Source organism: Lepisosteus oculatus, chromosome 11 (genome assembly GCF_040954835.1).
Source record: "Lepisosteus oculatus isolate fLepOcu1 chromosome 11, fLepOcu1.hap2, whole genome shotgun sequence".
Classification (NCBI taxonomy): Eukaryota; Metazoa; Chordata; class Actinopteri; order Semionotiformes; family Lepisosteidae; genus Lepisosteus; species Lepisosteus oculatus.
This window is the reverse complement of record NC_090706.1, coordinates 23017137-23029393: the sequence shown is the minus strand read 5'-3', so window position 1 is coordinate 23029393 and position 12257 is coordinate 23017137.

Below are 12257 nucleotides of genomic sequence, written 5' to 3'. Positions count from 1 at the left end.
GGCCATGATTGATAAAGGCCGATGGGGAAATTTGGCCAGGATGCCGGGGTTACACCCCTACTCTTTTCAAGAAACACCTTGGGATTTTCAATGACCACAGAGAGTCAGGACCTCGGTTTTACGTCTCATCCGAAGGATGGCGCCTGTTTACAGTATAGTGTCCCCGTCACTACACTGGGGCATTAGGACCCACATGAGCTGCAGGGTGAGCGCCCCCTGCTGGCCCCACTAACGCCTCTTCCAGCAGCAACCTTAGTTTTTCCCAGGAGGTCTCCCATCCAGGTACTGACCAGGCTCACACCTGCTTAGCTTCAGTGGTTGCCAGTTGTGAGTTGCAGGGTGATATGGCTGCTGTATGTGAATATCTCAGTAGTAAATCAATGCTGTAAATCTGATCATGCTTAGGGAATCTGAGACTGCGAGAATGAAGAATGGGTTGAGGGGTGGGGTGAACATGAGGTGTTACTGCTGGTTTTGTTCTTTGACAACAGATGACTTTAGTTTCACATTATTTATTGAATGCATTGAGCAGTAAAGCTTACCTGTAAATGGAAGCCACACCACCTTATTGAGTGTCTTCAGCCACTCTTCTCCCTGGCCATTGCTATTGGACATGAAGAAATACGAGCTTGGGCTAACTGGAACATCCCGATTACCATCTGTGAGGGAAACAATGTAATTAGCCAATCACAAAAAGACTTAGAAAGGAAAGTCCCTTAAAGCACTGGTTTGAGATTCTCAACCAAATGAAGTTGACTAAAAAGAAAGAAAGCTATCACATTAGGGTTTTATTAGACAGAAGTCAAAATGTTAGATCCATGTCCAGACAAAAGGCATTCTGGTTTCAAATCTGAGCAACAGCAGTCTACTTTCATTTGTCCTTTTCACACTTTCAATCCTTTTGATGTCTGTTTTAAGGTATTATTTGGCAGTGATATTTTTTTCACAATTATCTAGTAAGAAATGAAGAATTATTCAAGAAGCATGTAAAGAAATGTTTCCATAAAGAAACTTAGGAGGATAGGTACTGTAACGCATACGGCCACCATTGGTTGCTCAAGCCGGCTTAGCAGCTTGGTGACGTCACCGCCCTTCCCTGTGAATAGCAGGGACCACTGACGGGAGATTTCCCTTTGGCTCAAGTGGCTGGGTCCCTGTTGAGTGACGCCGGAGGCCTGGGTTTGAGTCTCCGATGGTGGGGGGCCGACCTGAGGTGGCAGTGGCGAGGGCACATACCCACGTGAACCCCGTAGCATTACAGAACAATACTTGGAGAATGTTAATAAGAACTGCTTTGAGTCAGGTCTTGAGCATGAGCTCATTCAGGTGATCAAAGAAATTTGGAGATTCATCCGTAAAGACCATATGACATCCAAGTGCAGGGTATTGAGAGAAAGGAGGTGATTGTTGTCATGCTCTCTGCACCCAGAGGGCGCTCCTTCTCTGTCCTTCCTCTCATTTCCGGTTCTTTGCTGTCCTTCTGGTGTTTCTCTCTCTGGGGCTATTTATTACCGGGACTTTCATTCTGCCAATGCTCAGCATTGACGTTCGGATGTCCTGAGACCCACCTAGCACCAGGTCGCCCCATGTCCGCTACCTGAGGTCATAGGTTTCTATACGGCATTCTATACGGCATTTGAGCCCGGGCTATCCCCCGTCTTGCCGTTACGCATAGGGTCTTTTTGCTCTCCTGCGTCTCCACGGTTCGTCGTTTCGGACATACGTGACAATGGTGAGTGGCAGCACGAGTGAGACAAAATCTGATGGCTGCATGATGACTGACAGTAAGTATCTGTTTGTGGTCAGAAACCAGAAACGCATTAGTAATGCTGTGAACACCTGGATAAAGACAGAGCAGAGGATTGCGTGTGATAAAAAAATGATTGTTGCACATCCAGTTGTCTGTAAATTGGCAAATGTCTGATGATGCAATGTACAGATCTAACCAGAACTTAATCATTACTCAGACATTTCATTATAGAAAGTGCATTATTTTTATTGTCCTTAAAACATGCAAAACAGAAGAGGTGACAGAGCAGAACAGGTTTTGCCAAACTAAAAACTGTCTAACCCTTAGACAGTTATTATGATTATGACAGTAATATTATAGGGATATTATAGTGTTCTGTTATATGTCAATGCTTAGCAATGTTACTTTCTATATGAATAAAGTCAATGTAGAATACAATCATGTTACTTAGTATGCTTGGCCAAAGCTGTTTTGTTCTGGGGAATTTCATTAAACCTGGATATTACCATTTCAAGACTGCTGAAGTTTCCATAGGATTTGATTTCACATTCCATAAATCATATAAAATGCACTTTCACACCTAGTCAGACCTGACTGATTTGTTCTTGAAGATAATATGATACATTATATACAAGTATAATCTGGGTGACTGGTCAGCATTTTGTTTTAATTAGATATGGTAAATATCAGATATGCTTGACTCAGAAACCTCTTTAGCATTGTCAATTGCAAGAGGTGTGAGCTTTGAAGTAGGCACTTGATAATCAATCATTGCCAGTGTCTTTAATGCTACCAGTGTGTCTTCCCACATATCAAGAACCCTGTCTAAACATGTTAACTTGAATCATATTATCTAGTCTGAACAAGCTCCAGTATTAACCTTGGAATTCAGCATAAACTCCAGGACAAAAGTGAAACATAAAGATGCTTTCTTAACAAAAACAGAAATTAAACCAAATGAAAAAGTAAGCTAAAATCTTGCCATCTACTACACAATTACATTATTATTTTTTAGCTGTGACTTTGTTTGCATTTTGTTATTCCTCAGATATTTAACATCCTGTGCAATTGTCACTTCATTGGCACCAAAACTTTAGAAGGCACTTAAACTCGCCAGGTTAATACATTGTTCTCCACAGATGCCTTCACAGATGTGTCTATCTGAAGTTCACGACGGACAGGGGTATCATGAAAGTGGCACTGTTTTATTCTGGTTTTTGGGCTTTTGGAATTTCCTGTTGTGTGAAATTAGGCAATTTAGAAATTTGAGCACATTGTCTTTGGCCTCAGAATTTCTTTAGCTACCTTAAATCTTAAAATGAGCTTTTCAAACAACCTAGCTTTTCCGTGGGCTTTTCAAACCACAGTAGCATAAATGAGCTTGAAAAATGATTGCTTCCAGGTGAGTTAATTAAATTAAATTAGCATTTAGGTAATAGGAAATAGGTCATTCAAAAGAAACCTAGAACCCTCTTTGATCTTAGATCAACAGAGACAGGCACGCCCTGCTTCTGTGGGTCTGATACCCACTTCATGAGACATTTTACACATTGCAATGAATGAAATCATGTAATTGTATTTACCTTTCCCTCCATTCGCAGCATGTTGTGTTTCAACTGATTGGTCATAAAATCAAGAAGTGGTTGAGCTGCATCCTAGTAAGGACTTTGCTTTAGACAGGTGATCCTTTACTTCTTCTGTGGCAGATCAATGGAATGTATGAGTGCTAATCAGTTATTTAGTCATCTTCCACATGTGTTTGTTTGGAAAAATGTTTTATTATATAGACAAGTATCAAAGGTTTCATGCCTTTTTGGTGCTTCCACACAATCTTTTACTTTCACTACAGATAATTTGATATACTGCAATACATGCAGTCTTGGAAGGTGAACCACCCAAAGTGAGAACGTCATTTTCATTAATTATCCTAAAGAGTCCAAAGGGAAAAAAGGGTGATTAAATGTCTAAGTAATTTAAATTAAACTGCCTTTTAACTTTTCCTCTCAAGTTATTAATCAGCTAATAGGATTCTTTTCTGGGTCCGTGAGTTTCCAGCAATTAATTTTACCATCAAAACTGTATTTAACAGGGCTTGGGCAATAAAGAGCTGATTTAAAATGACTAATCAATTTTTATGACTAATCAATAAGTGTATACAGCCAGCCAGTCAATAACTTACTTGGACACCAGTCAATAACTTCCCAAGAAATTCCTTCGAGAATCCTTCTGGCTATTGTGAATGCAAGGCAATATAAATAAGATGAAGGTTTGTAGGCATACTGTATACATTTAAATAATTAAAAAAATAAAATGTTAATTTCAGTAATATGATTAAGGATTATCCAGTCAATCAATTAATTGGCTGTTTCAGACAGACACACGGCAAAATAAACTCAAATGTAAACTAAGTGTGTACACACATCTTTTCATGTTGAGTGATAAATCGTAAAGCTGTTAAATGGGGAAGCCGCTACATTCCAAAGGTTTCTGGAATTGCTCCTTTCTCAATGGGACAGTATACCTGAATTTGTCATTTTCATACAGTCTCACATAATATACACTGCTGCTAATCTAAAACTAAATTATATAAATGATTTGAACTTTTTGTATGATGTAAACAGAACTATAAAACCAATGACTCTCACATTTGGGAGTCAAGGAATTTAGTTTTAGCATGTTTACGGGTTTGCAACTTACATTGCCAGAAATGCTTTTTTGTACTGCCATGCATTGTTCTCAAGCCACTACTGAAAGAAGATAAGAGGTGTGTGAGAGTGTCTGATGCTATCTTCCCTGTGTCTCCTGTTCTCCATGGTGCACAAATTAACTTCCTGCAAACCAGTCCAGAACATCTCACAGCTGCAAAAGGCCAAAAACAAGGGCTTTCTCTGGATTGCTGCCAGGCAAATTAAAACAAAAACTGTAGATAGCCATTGACTAATATCTTAAGAGCTGTCTACATGCTTAGAAATCTTGTGAATGAACGAGAAGCCCTAAAAACCTGCCTAAATAGATAAAAAAATTACAATTTCCAATTATTAGAGAACACTTTGTCAATTTTCTCTGGGTTTGTTTCCTCAGCTTTGATTAAATTAATGATATCCCAATGTCTGAGTTTATTTACATGTTTCAGAGTTTATTATGCCTTTCTTCAAAAGACAAGCATAGAAAATAAACTGTAATGTAATGTAAAATGTAAACCAAGGCAAAATGCACAATACAAAATTAAAACACTTAATGACTAACTTACTAGCTAACTAGTATATTACAAAACTATGCAGATCTATACAAGATCTGTTGTGTTTGGAACCTGAATTCAAGAGAAAATAGTATAATTTGAGGCACTTCCAGCTACTTTTCACAGAATGCATGCTGTGCAGAATAGATCTTCAGTAATAATGAGATTTTTTGCAAGCTTAGGAAAAAATTGCAAGGTCTACACCATCTATCATAGCTGGAGACAAATTAGGACTTGGTTCAAATGGTTTTAGAAATATCATTCCTTTTAAATATCTTTCCTAATTTGTTCACAGTTAACAGAGATTTTTCATGAGCTGTGCAGGTAGTTTCTGCTGTGAAAGCATTCACTGGATAATAGCCATCTGTTATATTAGTGAAATGTGTTCCTGCCTGCAGAAGCAGCAACAGCTACTGTACATACAGTATGAAATATCCAATGGCTTTTGAATGTAAATGTGTCATTCAGCATGATGTATAAAAGTTAAACAACATATCGCCTGAGATGTATTACTGTCATATCTCCACATATTCAGTAATGAATTATTCAACAACGGTCATTTTGTTTTATTCTTGTTTTTTTTTGTGGAATACAAAAATTTGAGGAACTGCAGACCACAAACTGATTTTCTTTTACAATTCATTTTCTTACATTGCTAGTCAAGGAAAGGCAAAATACTGACAGAGCTAGTTAACTGATTTTCTCCACTGTCCTGTATTTCAAATTCAGTCAGATAAAAAAACATATGACCTCAGGTCATTTTTGAGGAGTTTTAATTGTCAGGGATGCAAAACAGATACTGTACATTGCCTAGTTTATTCTACAGTATGTTTTGCACATGGAAAATGATGGTATCACCAAAGATCAATGTAAGGAAGTAGGGCTAATAAATGTTCTATAAATCAGCAATATATGCCAATGATTTCTGTATCCAGAGAAGGTTAAAACTAAGGAAACCTAGTTTCACTTTCCATCTCGTCCTGTACTCTTGCTTTGATTTATTCACTTTCATTTATTGTCAGGACAGACTGTATGTATCCTTACTGTTTATAACTCATTTCTAAAGTCATGTGTTATTGACATAGTCTTTTTATCATAAGTGCATCCTTCCACAGCCTGTCTGGTAATAAATCACAAGCCATTTAACTTTACGGTAATGAAGGGGGTATGGCTTTCTTGTGCCTCCATTAAAGAGTTTGATACAGGCTAAGACATTTTCCAGTTGGCGTCAGAATATAAGCCAGTTTTCCCAGGTCATATTGATAGAATTCGTTGTAAATTTTATGTCCAGTACTAGTAGACATATTTGAAACAATTACAAAAATATATACACCTCCTATATCATTTCTTGCCATATCTTGTTTTTATAAGACAAACCTAAGCAGCAGATGTTGCCAGTGTACTGTATATTGACTATATTTCCCTCCCAAATCACATTGTCTAAAAACATTTTAGTTTAGTTCAGCTAAAAATGCTTATCTGGTTTACGTTTTCTCTGTAATTGGAATTATCATACCGTGCCGTTCACAGATAATTAAGAAAATTGATTTTTAAATAATGTAATAATGTTTAATAAAATATTAATAATTATCACTTACAATAACGCAATAATTATCCCATTCTTTTATGTATTCCTAATGTTGTTTAATAATTATGTCGTATTGAATAATAAAAGAAAATATAATTTAAACACATACAGTATATGTAATATTCCATCACAAATGAAACATCAGGTTCTTCATTAAAGGCCTCATAACAATTTATACATTTCTACATACACACTTAAAGGCAAAAATAAATGTATGTGTTACAGTATATAGGTACAACAGTAACATTGGTGCTTAAAAAACTAGGCTTGTTAAGTGATGATAAAAAGTTATAATAAGATTAAAATAATAAATAAAATAAAAGTTAACAAACAGAAAATTTACAATAAAATGTTTTTGGACAGATTTCAAACATGATTCAGTAGAAAGTACAGTATAAATAATTACTGATTTACAGCATTTAAAGGAATTAAAAAATAATCTAATTTGACAGTGCAAAGTCTGGATGTTTTTAAATGAACATATTCACAATGCTGCTCAGCTTGACCCTAATGTCTTGGCATTTTTGGATCAGTGAATTTTTATGAAAGACTGTTTTAAATACTGTAAATAATATGTTAAAGGAGCTCCATTTCAAACACACTGTGTAACTGTAAAGTTTTGGGATCAAATCCCAGGTGAGAGAGTGCTATTGTATGCTTGAGCAAGGTCCTTAACCTGAATTGCTCCAGTAAAATACCCAGCTGTAAAAATGAGTATCAGTGTAAGTTGCTTTAGATAAAAGCATCAGCCAAATAAATTAATATGTAAATGCACTCTCCATAGCTTCCACTGGTGTGCTGTAGTTTTATCTCATCGGGGTGACTTTGTTAAAGCCTTTTGAAAATTTAAGGCCTGTAACATATTTGGCTGCTCCTGTATCCGAACAGATTCCAGGGCAGCAATTGTTTTTCTGTACCATGGTGACCATAATTGTACATAATATTCTCAGTGACGTCTGTGACAGTGTAGGGGACAAGATAATAGAGTATATATTATAAGCCCACAATATTCTTAGTTCTCATCTACATCTTTCTGGTTGATTATACAAATACTAGGATGCTATGTGGTTGTCAGGGGGCCAATTGATAGTTGCACTGGATTAATTGAATGTCCTATGTTTCTGGGGACCTGTATATACAGTGGTGTGAAAAAGTGTTTGCCCCCTTCCTGATTTCTTATTTTTTAGACAAAGATAACACAAGTAAACACAAAATGCAGTTTTTAAATGAAGGTTTTTATTATTAAGGGGAAAAAAATCCAAACCTACATGGCCCTGTGTGAAAAAGTGATTGTTAAAACATAAATCAACTTTGGTTTATCACATCTTTGGAAAGCTGAGTTCAATTTCTCTAGCCACACCCAGGCCTTATTACTGCCACACGATTGTTGATTGCTCTCAATCAAGAAATCACTTAAATAGGACCTGCCTGACAAAGTGAAGTAGACTAAAAGATCCTCAAAAGTTAGACATCGTGCTGTGATCCAAAGAAATTCAGGAACAAATGAGAAACAGAGTAATTGAGATTTATCAGTCTGGAAAAGGTTATAAAGCCATTTCTAAAGCTTTGGGACTCCAGCGAACCACAGTGAGAGCCATTATCCACAAATGGAACAGTGGTTAACCTTCCCAGGAGTGGCCGGTCGACCAAAATCACCCCAAGAGCGCAGCGACGACTCATCCAAGAGGTCACAAAAAACCTCACAACAACATCCAAAGAACTGCAGGCTTCACTTGCCTCAGTTAAGGTCAGTTTTCATGACTCCACCATAAGAAAGAGACTGGGCAAAAATGGCCTGCATGACAGAGTTCCAAGACAGAAACCACTGCTGAGCAAAAAGAACATAAAGGCTCATCTCAGTTTTGCCAGAAAACATCTTGATGATCCCCAAGACTTTTGGGAAAATACTCTGTGGACTGACGAGACAAAAGTTGAACTTTTTGGAAGGTGTGTGTCCCATTACATCTGACGTAAAAGTAACACAGCATTTCAGAAAAGGAACATCATACCAACAGTAAAATATGGTGGTGGTAGTGTGATGGTCTGGGACTGTTTTGCTGCTTCAGGACCTGGAAGACTTGCTGTGGTAAATGGAACCATGAATTCCGCTCTCTACCAAAAAATCCTGAAGGAGAATGTCCGGCCATCTATTCGTGACCTCAAGCTGAAGCGCACTTGGGTTCTGCAGCAGGACAATGATCCAAAACACACCAGCAAGTCCACCTCTGAATGGCTTAAGAAAAACAAAATGAAGACTTTGGAGTGGCTGAGTCAAAGTCCTGACCTGAATCCGATTGCGATGTTGTGGCATGACCTTAAAAAAGCGGTTAAGGCTCGAAAACCCTCCAATGTGACTGAATTACAACAATTCTGCAAAGATGAGTGGGCCAAAATTCCTCCACAGCGCTGTAAAAGACTCACTGCCAGTTATCACAAACGCTTGATTGCAGTTGTTGCTGCTAAGGGTGGCCCAACCAGTTATTAGGTTTAGGGGGCAATCACTTTTTCACAGAGGGCCATGTAGGTTTGGATTTTTTTCCCCTTAATAATAAAAACCTTCATTTAAAAACTGCATTTTGTGTTTACTTGTGTTATCTTTGTCTAATATTTTAATTTGTTTGATGATCTGAAACATTTCAGTGTGACAAACATGCAAAAAAATAAGAAATCAGGAAGGGGGCAAACACTTTTTCACACCACTGTATAATTCAATTCAATTTATTTTTATATCGCGACTTTCACAACAAGGTTGCCCCAAGGCACTTAACAGAGCTGTGGGACAATACATGACGTTACAATACAGAAAGAGAAAAAGCCAGAAGACAATGGAAGAGATATATAAGGGAGAGCTAATCTCATGTGGTGGGACCAAGATTTGGGAAAAGTAAAAATGAAAGAGGAAGAAAGTGGCAAATGTTGCTGCCTTGCAGCACTGAGGTCCTGAGGTCAATTCTATACTTGGGGAGCTATCTACATGGAGCTTGTATGCTCTCCCCATGTTCACGTTGGTTTCTTCTGGGTTTTCTGATCTCCCCCCACAGTCCAAAGACATACTGATAGGATAAATGGCTTCTGGGAAAATTGGCCTCAGATGTGAGAGTGCACAGTGTACCCTGCCTTGCATCTTCTATTGGCTAGGATAGCCTCCAGCCTCCCCATCACCCTGAATTGAAAGAATCAGTTAGAAAATGGGTGACTGGAAAAATGGGAGGATGAAGACTTGTGAAGGCATGGTTCTCAGCCTAAAGGTACAAAAATGGTCTATCAAAGTGAAACTTTACCTTGACCATCAACAAAGGGATTGGTCCACTGACTGCTTACATAGGGCTTGTGGAGCAAGGTAGATAAGAGCTCCACTGAGCATTAGGTATCTGCTTTAGTTTTTCTATTACTGCTTACTGCTTCTACTGTCTGGGAATCTTGATGAATGTACAGCTTAAGAGAATGTTGTGAGACTTGATTCCTACAGGTAGCTCATTCATGCTAGAGATCAAGTGATAGAAGAGCTTATGGTGACCAACTGTGCCCAAGGTAGTGCAAGTCTTAGTAGTGTGTAGTATAATTCTAACAATATCCTGTCATTCAAACTGTTTACTTTTAACTATGTAGCCTAACATTCTTTTTGCATTTTTACCACTTGCCTACATTGTCTAAAAGATGTAAATGTCAACAACATCCTGAAGTATTTGCCATACATAGGTAGTTTCTTCAAAAATGCAGTTTCCCCATTTTTATCCTGTAGTTTCTAGTTTAGCCTAATACAGGTACTGTATGTACATTAAATGTTGTCTGTGAGATATTTATCCTGTTTTGAATATTGCTTAAATCTTTTGGATTTTATGTAGTATTTGCTAACACCACTATTGTGGAATCTGCTAGCCTGACAGGTTAACTAATTATAATAGAATACAGATCACTGATACAAAATAATAGCAGTGGTCCTAAAACAGTTCCCTGTGATTCTCCATTTATGATATTATTCCAGTATATTCCAATATATCTTTGTCCTTTACTGTTGATTTTTCAAAGAATGCTAACATGTTAGCTAAGCAAGAAATACCTTGGATACTACTTCCATATAGTAGATGATCCTCAAGTTTAGCTCTCATTTCATTTCTACAACCTTACATCTAAAGAAGTTATTACTTTGTGCAGTTCTGACTGTGAATAACCTGTTTATTCATGTACAATTTATAGACAATTGTCATGACTTGATGATATGTTTCTTAAGACCGTCTGGTAACATGTCTGTCCCTTGTATGGAAATGCTATTAAAATAGGACTTTCTTTGTTTTCCCTGAGGGATACCTGTTTCTTCTTCAGTGAACACCTGAGTGATTTATTAAATTTAATACATTAACTATTTTACTCTTCTTTTGTTGTAGTGTTGATTTTATGTTAACCTCCATGCAATATTCTTTATTTTCTCTCTATTGGCCTTTTTAATACAATGTGTCTGGCTTCTGATTCATATAATGCCTTTCCTATACCTGGATGATCTCTTTTTAATATAAATGTGTATAGAATAAGACCATGACTGAATCATTCACTGTGCAAAAAGGCAATAGTTCACTTCCTCACGTCTATTGAATCCCATGGATTTCAGAAACTGTTTTGCAGCTGTGACATACAAGCTTACCTTGATGGGTGGCACTCTCGTATTTCCAGGATTTGAAGCATGTGAGTCCCATAATACAGTCCTGTTGAAACTCGGCAGAAATCCTAAGGTTTTACTTCCATTCCCAAAGTTTATCTTCTGTATGACCCGATGATGAGGTTTTCCACATAAGCCCTTCATGAGAGGTGGCGAGAGACGGCAGGGATGTTGCAAAACCAATCTCCCAGAGTATTTTTCACCAACACTTTGCTACTGAACTCAGAGCAATGCAATTCCTTGGACTGCAGCCCACATCCTTAGTTCCTCAGTAGCCATCTCTCCTCTCCCTTGTTCATCAATAACTGGACAGTAAAATTTCACCGTGGGGGATGGACTGCGGCAGATACAAGGCAGATACAAGGCAACAGGAGACACGTGCAAGAACAAACCGTCTCTGTGTCCTTCACTATAATTAGCACAGTACAGTAGGATTTCAGGGAATGCAATTTCCCTAATGTACTCTTTTTTATTTTACAATTATTGACAGTGTATCCTTCTTCCATAAAGGGATTTGAGGTAATAAAGTGGGTACTCAATGTGTTAAACTTTTGAACTACTATACATTACGCTAAGAGGAGTCTTCTTCAGTTCTCTGTCTCAGTGCCAGTTCAATTTATGAGCCAGTCCTGGCTGATGTACAGAGATATATTGATCCCACAGAGGGTTTCATTTCATTTGCTGCAAGCAGTGAGACATTATTGCAGACATGAAATCAGCAGGCTTTTTTATGCATGTTGGTCACTATAGCCCTCTTCCAAATGCAAAATGCTTAAAACTGCAATAAAAATTTACAAACACTGTGACTGAATTTCTGTTCCTGCATACTGTATAATAGTATGGAAACTTGAAAGAACCTGACAGGCAGAAAGCATAGACTGCCTTGTCACTTTCACGAGACTTGTAGATCATGCCTGGTGTCCTTTTCATATGGTTGGGTAACGTCTGTTAACAGTACAGTATATTCTAGATCGATTCCTAATCCTTGATTTAAAAGTCACACATGCTTTATGAAAGATGGAATGTG